Source organism: Aegilops tauschii, chromosome 5, assembly GCF_002575655.3.
Source record: "Aegilops tauschii subsp. strangulata cultivar AL8/78 chromosome 5, Aet v6.0, whole genome shotgun sequence".
NCBI classification, from domain to species: domain Eukaryota; kingdom Viridiplantae; phylum Streptophyta; class Magnoliopsida; order Poales; family Poaceae; genus Aegilops; species Aegilops tauschii.
Genome location: NC_053039.3, coordinates 541,432,678 through 541,439,671, shown reverse-complemented (window position 1 = coordinate 541,439,671; position 6,994 = coordinate 541,432,678). Strand labels below are relative to the sequence as shown.

Below are 6,994 nucleotides of genomic sequence, written 5' to 3'. Positions count from 1 at the left end.
AATGAACATGGATTGGAATGAAGTGAAGGCAACAAGCATGTGGTGCATGTCGAAAGCAGTACTAATCCAAACTTGATCAAGTTAGGATTAATATTACTTTCGACATGCACCACATGTTGCCTTTACTTTAATCTAAGCCATGTTTAGGCATAGCAGTAGCGTTGGTAAATCAAGCACGGAAATAAGAGAGGACAGTTCTCTCTGTTAGCTAGCTTACACACCCTAAATTACCCCCTAAACCCTCCCCCATTTAAAAAACAAAAACCCCAGCCACTGAAATGCTGACACGTGGATGCCTTTTGGTCCCGGTTGGTGTCACCAACCGGGACCAAAGGCCCTCCTTCCTGGGCTGGCCGCAGCGGCCACGTGGAGGCCCATCTGTCCCGGTTCGTGTAAGAACCAGGACTAAAGGGCTAGGGCATTAGTAAGGACCCTTTAGTCCCGGTTCAACAACCGGGACAAAAGGCCCTTACTAACCGGTACGGATGACCCTTTTTCTACTAGTGTGGTGCTTCGTCTTACACACTGTTGGCGGCGGATCTCGGCGGTGCGGAGCAGTAGAGACTCGACGTCCGATGCGCAGAGATGGACTCGCGCAGGAGGAGGACGTTGTCTAGCGTCGATGGCAGAGAGGCCTAGCATCGGTGCGTTAGTTTCTGCTCTGAAGATGGATTGGTCCAAAAGGGCGGCGGCAATACATGAGAGTGTGTTGGGCCAGTTTGTACCCCAAACCAAGAGTGCGATGTCTGTTTGGTATTAGGCTTGGGCTATCGGCGTCCCTTCATCAAGTGGATAGGAGTAGTGGCAGTTGTTGCTAAGATGGTTGCTTCGGACTACCCGATGTACTAATTTGTAAGGTCTTTGTGAATAATTAATAAAATGGCTGCATGCATTTGTCGCCCAGATGCAAAGGCCGGGGTTAATCCACCTTTTCTAAGAAAAATAATCTTATGTGGGACCGAGTTATTACGGTGGAGATCTTTCGATACCTCCCTAAATCTCCATATATTTTTCTGTACTTATAATTATGACTTCATACAAGCTCTTACGTGAAATAGACATCCTTAAAATTGCAAAATCTATCTAACGTAATGCATTACTATCTCCTTCAAAAGCCAATCACACGTTCAGATAAAAAAACCAATTACACGTTCATATTTAAATGAGGATACTTAAGTCAACAGTTTGTCAAGGAATGACATGTAATTCGAGTTTTACTTGTCAAATGCTTTTCGCATGTCTACGTTAGTTTCCAATTCCACACGTCATTCTTGTTAGATGTTGCTGAAACTGGGATCAACGAGAAAACAATGCCAGCCTGCCATAAGGACCTTAAATTCATTCTTTTGCTTTTACATATTTAAACAAATGAAAGTATGGATATTGTGTGGCTGAGGCTTTTATCTCTCGATATACTTCTTATATATGCCGTCATGGACTATTTCCATCTTGACCGATGAACGAAGGATAAAATATGAACAGTTTTGGCCAGGAAGTCTGGCGTATTGTTTTAAATTATTGTAGCAATCAAGGTCCTATAGAGACCCACCGAATCAGAGAAAAGAAAACTTGGTCGTCCCTGTATTCGACTAACTGGAGACAAGCATGATTTTCTTCTTCTTCCGTGAATAGTTAACTAGTAAGCATGCACGTGCAACGCACGTCTCGGTTAAATATGTTCTACTACGAAACTTAATAATTCTGTCATAACATAAATCTACTTTTAGAACAGCTGAAATCTCACGCGAAAAGCATATAATTCCTAACTCGTACACATGACTGGAAATGTGTGCTTTATAAATCAACAGGACCATGTCCATTGCTTAGCAAATACCTCGGTCCATCAAAAAAATTTAATTCTGGCCTATGGCCATGCATGCACCCCTAGTTAGTGCATCTCGACAACCAAGGCCATGACCAACATCTCGCCAGCATCCACAGTGCCATATAGATATTCATGTATCACGGACAAAATTGTTTCTCATATATCACATCCATGACCTCTTAAACTGTATAACTGACATAATTCACCAGTTATTTCAATCTTAGAGTCATCACTGTATCCAAACTGAAGTAAATTTGAGGTGTAATATTTCCAACCAAGAAAAATACATCTTCAATCTTATTTTCTTCTAGGTCGTGCCTATGAGTGGGCCATTGCCAATAAGCACCAGGAAAAAAGATATGCAAGTGTGTGTACAGAGGCAATGAAAATTAGTAGTTTCCACATAAGCTGATCAAATGAAATAATTCATCAAGGTTCTGAGATACAAGTTTGTCCACCTAAGAAACAAAACATTGCTAGTTAGCAAACCAAGCTGATGCACCTGTGGCTGTTCCAAGCAAAATCAGGTACTCGTGAAACCAGCCTGAGAGACAAAGCAGATGCGCAAACCACTGAAGGTAGAACCACGCTTACTCATAATCTAGAGGCATTTGTGGTCATTTAGTGTTCATCCTTCTATGGCAAGGTCCAAAGCAAACAAGGTATTTGCAACCTGATATTTGGAAGCACGCCATGTATGTGACCCCTTTTTTTGCGATCACAAAGAAATCAATCTCTAGGAGAGTATTAACACATATCACTGATGAAGTGATGATGAACATAACTCTGCACAGGAAAAGGAAAAAGTGAGAAGGAGATTAACAAACGTAGCTGTACATATGCTACATAAATTTCCATCTAATCTTCTCACCTTGTTCTCGGTCTGCAGTATGTCGTCTTGCTCATCCAGCCTTAACTGATAGAGAAAGTTCCCTGTAGCACTTTATTTGTGAGGATATAACATGAGTCAACAACAAATTTATCATTGTCATTCATGGCAAGATAATAGAGCAATCATAAATATATATTCTGTTGGATGTTGATTACTGGAAAGTAATACCAATACGGGCTTACAAATTTGGGCATGTTTCTTTGCAACGACGACATCTATTAGCAGAGGTAAATCATAATATTATAGACATATGTTACTAATAAAAAATATTGAGAAAATACTATTTTCTTTTTGTATTACTTAAATTAGAACAATCAATTTCTTCCATGTCCCAAAACTTCTCATAGAGCCTCTCCGTTTAACTCAGAAATTTTGGGTTAGGGTAAAATCATGGGTTTTCACCAAAAAAAAAAAAACAAGACCAATAAGAAAGAAAACCTAAGAATTCAAGTCTATCAGACAATCATGCACTTCCGATGGCATGTCAACAATCAGACATACCAAAACCTTTAGTCCTCAATTTTTCCCCACAACAAAATTAACCGTGGAACACCTGTGTGTGTGTGTGTGTGTGTGTGTGTGAAAAATAACAAACATAACCTTTATATGCATCAAATCCCCCTGCACGAGCCTCCTCTGCCACGGCCACACTCGTATCCGGTGGTGGTGGAGTAGCCTAGGACGTGGAGCAGGGAAAGGGGCACAACATACCAGTGTGGCTGGCGACGACGGAGACACAACGAACTGCTCGGCCTCCTTGTCCCCATGATGCTTTAACTCTCTTGGATATCTTTCAAAAAGAATGCCAAGGGCGTCACTTGCTACAAATTCATGACTTCAAAGAAACACAATAACCCATTAGATGGTTCAGTACAAATCATTTCTTCACTTGCAGTACCATGTAAAACATTGAATAGGTATGCATCACTCATCATTTCAAAAAGACTTCGAACAAAAACATTCCACACCTCTGACTCCACAAAGACTTAAGAAATTAGGGTGCCTAAATCTTTATGCAGAACTGGGGACATCTTACTTATTAGTTAGCCAACCACCGTAACCAAGTGGCCCAATTACGTGAATACAATCAGTATCAACAATCATAAGTATGAAACATGAAACTTTCTGAAGTGATCAGTACTTATTAGGTCTCTTGGGACTGCAGACATGAACGGTCGACTTTGAAACTCCACTCAAATCACCCCATTATCTAAGCATGCTCAGGTAGCAACAGTAAAACAAATTACAGAATCTGAAACCTCACACATTATCTAGAGATTACCTTATTTTCTGTTCTTGTTACACTGGAAGCAATGTACACTCTGAATGAAAAAGAAACAAACACTTGATTGATATGGTCATCATATATGAAATAAGACAGTATGTGACAAACTATATAAAGCCGTAGATTTTGATGTACTACTGATATTCGGTCATCCAAACTCATATAATAGTTGCTCACCTGCAAATCCTCCAGTAGTTGTGCTAACATATGAAACATCTTCTTGATCTCCCTAACCTGAATTCTATGATAACACAGAGCTGAACTCGAAAAATAAAATCACACTGCAGGATATCTACAGGCTATTTTTACACATAAAGAGACTCGAAAACACATACAAAGGAAAAGGAGACACCTGTTTAAATAAGCCATTGAAACCAGGCTACGCAGAGCTCGACATATCGCCTTGCGGTCCAGGCTCAATATCAGCATTTCTTCGGGCCCAATCCTCTTTGCTGGTCTCAAATTAGTCATGTTAAATTTCACAAAATAAATGTCCTTACAAGATTCACAATTCAAATCCTTTGTGTATTCTAACGAAGAAGATGGAATTCAATCTTCGGTGAGGATTGAATCCTAGTGTCATAAGTACTACATATATAAACATCAGTTGCATCAGAGATTGCTCACAAGGGCAACGCTGCACACCATGCTATTTCCATACTCCAAGGATCACAAAATAACCTCATATAGAGAATACAGAGAAAACCACATACAGGGAGCAAATAATCATCTAATCGACATAGAAATTAGTCTGCTACTTCTCTTTGTCGGCTCAACAAGAAAAGGATCAAGGAAACAAATATGCCTCAAAGGTAAAAATGGAACTACAAGCGTTTTATACCGCACAAACCCCACTATCACCCTTCAGTTAGGGAAGAATCACATGAATGGACACATGGTATTTCTTAACTTCATTTCAAATGATACATCGTGCAACCATAGCTTGGTGACTAAAATATGTCTACACCTACAGAAATTATTATCACCTTGCAACCATCGACATGCAAATCTACAGCAGGAATTCGTCCGCAATAACAAGTACATCCTCGATCCTCAGGCCATATTTCAGTAGCAAGACCACCACTTTATAACAAGAATTTCACCCAGTAGAACCACAATTTCATAAAAGCATAGTATCTTCCCATCTGGTATATTCTTCCACTGAAACACAACAAATGAGCAAGCTATGTAAATAAGCACCAAGGATAGCCAGTGAATCATACATGTAAATTTGATAAGAGAAGAGCATCTTACCATCCAATCCAAACACACTGAAATGGGAAAGAAAAAAAATCTGAATCTCAGCGAAGGGACTCGCAGCGGCTGCATCGTCGAGTCAAAATCTGCACAGTGGAGTCGAAATATATTAATTGACTCACTCGTTTATTACTTAACTGCGAACGGAATTTATTACTCGACTCACTCGTTTGTACAGCCTCCTGGACTCATGGTGTTTGCGCAACACCTAGAATGAAGCACCTGCAGCGGTGCTACACCTCTGTTCGACATCATAAACCTGCACAAGATCACAGTGACATGATTCTTAATTCAGATTTTGTACGCAAGGGAGTCATGGTCTCTTGGGTAACAAGATAAATATAGCAGGAGTCTCAAGAAGAGAAGAAAATACCACTATGTCCCCTTGATTCAGTTGAGCCACTTCACTTAAATCTTCAGTATCATCTTGCAGGTCACCATGGCCATCTCATGGTACTTGGCGGCCACTGCACAGTGAGTCAACAAAGAAGGTGGGATATTCAGATGAAATCATAGAAAAGGAAGTAACATGGCCTCTGATGGTGATTGAAGTGCATCCTTGCGCACATAACTAATCCGCTTCCCACATAAATCACCGTTTTTCCAGTAAAGTTGGATTGCGTATGAATATTCAAATGAAATCATCTCATTGGAGGTGTAAAAGGAAGAGGGGTGCTCTCTACATACCTCTTCCACAGTCTGCATCATCTCCGTGCTCCTCCCTTCCCTCCCTCCCTCTCGGTTGGCGCAAGGAACTGGAACGGGATGGGTGGCAACCGCATCTGTAGATCCAGATTCGCACCGCCGTGCGCCGTGCCGTGCAGTCCGGGAGGGGCGGCGTACTGGACGTGCGCCGTGCGGTGCCGGTAGCATGGGTTGGAGGTTGGTTCGATGATGGGCAGACGGGGATGGAGCGCAACGTGCGGGGAGGGAGGTTGGAGAGGTGGGCGTCGGGGTGTGCGGCGACTGGAGGTTGTGGGAGATGCGTTTGGGGAGGGAGGTTGGAGAGGCGGGGCGAGCGGCGAGGCGTGAAGGGGCGGCGGCGGGGCGAGCGGTTGGCCAGAAGGGGTGTGCGGGCGTGGGGCGAGCGGTAGCGGGGTACCGGGTTTGGTTAGCGAGGGGAGATTTCGTTAACGATAGTTTTCGTTAACGAATATTTTGGGCCGTTAGATCATTGATTAGACGGCTAATACGCTGAGTTGGATCTGCCCTGTCTCTTTTATAGTGGTAGATTTAGATATAGGCTTTCCTTCCAGTGTTAAGTCATATACAAAATTTTGAGAGATTTCTTATGGATGACTTCATATTTATCGTATTTGAATCCTAATATAATCATAGGCAATAATAACATCACAGCTCCCAGCCTCATTTCAAAACGGTATATGAAACTGGAAACAATAATAACAATGAAAATTCTAAACAAAAGAATACTGGGAAATTCCTATAAGTCTTGTGACGTTAAATCATATGCAAAATTTTAACAGATTAATCATGAACCCAAGTGCTTGTGCTGGCTAGGCATACAGTTTTTTATAATATAGCTATAATTTATTTGTCTCACTACTCGAATCAGATAATTGGCCGTCAGCCGTTTATTTGTCATCCGCTAGCCGACGACAAAGACCTTCTTTGGCGTCCGCTTACGAAAAGCAGACGACAAAGAACTGGCTGACGGCAAACTGCGCCTTCGCCGTCAGCCAAATATTTACCGTCGGCTAGCGGACGGCAAACTAGC

At 41.8% G+C, this 6,994-nt stretch overlaps 2 long non-coding RNA genes across 4 annotated transcripts; both read right to left on the bottom strand.

Moving 5' to 3' along the window:
* Positions 1 to 2,324: 2,324 nt before the first annotated feature.
* LOC141022188 (uncharacterized) lies at positions 2,325 to 4,455 on the bottom strand. 3 transcript variants are annotated; one of them, XR_012183385.1, is made up of 6 exons: positions 4,355 to 4,455; positions 4,180 to 4,236; positions 4,000 to 4,039; positions 3,429 to 3,552; positions 2,697 to 2,758; positions 2,325 to 2,611 (listed from the first exon to the last, which is right to left on the bottom strand). It is a non-coding gene; the product is annotated as an uncharacterized lncRNA (long non-coding RNA). The 3 variants fall into 3 exon arrangements; XR_012183386.1 differs by having other exon boundaries at positions 2,697 to 2,766; positions 4,180 to 4,243; positions 4,355 to 4,438; XR_012183384.1 differs by having other exon boundaries at positions 4,180 to 4,243; positions 4,355 to 4,438.
* A 368-nt stretch (positions 4,456 to 4,823) lies between these two features.
* LOC109739971 (uncharacterized) lies at positions 4,824 to 6,339 on the bottom strand. The gene is made up of 5 exons (XR_005758317.3): positions 5,947 to 6,339; positions 5,633 to 5,726; positions 5,426 to 5,518; positions 5,257 to 5,345; positions 4,824 to 5,163 (listed from the first exon to the last, which is right to left on the bottom strand). It is a non-coding gene; the product is annotated as an uncharacterized lncRNA (long non-coding RNA).
* Between the last annotated feature and the right edge of the window lie 655 nt (positions 6,340 to 6,994).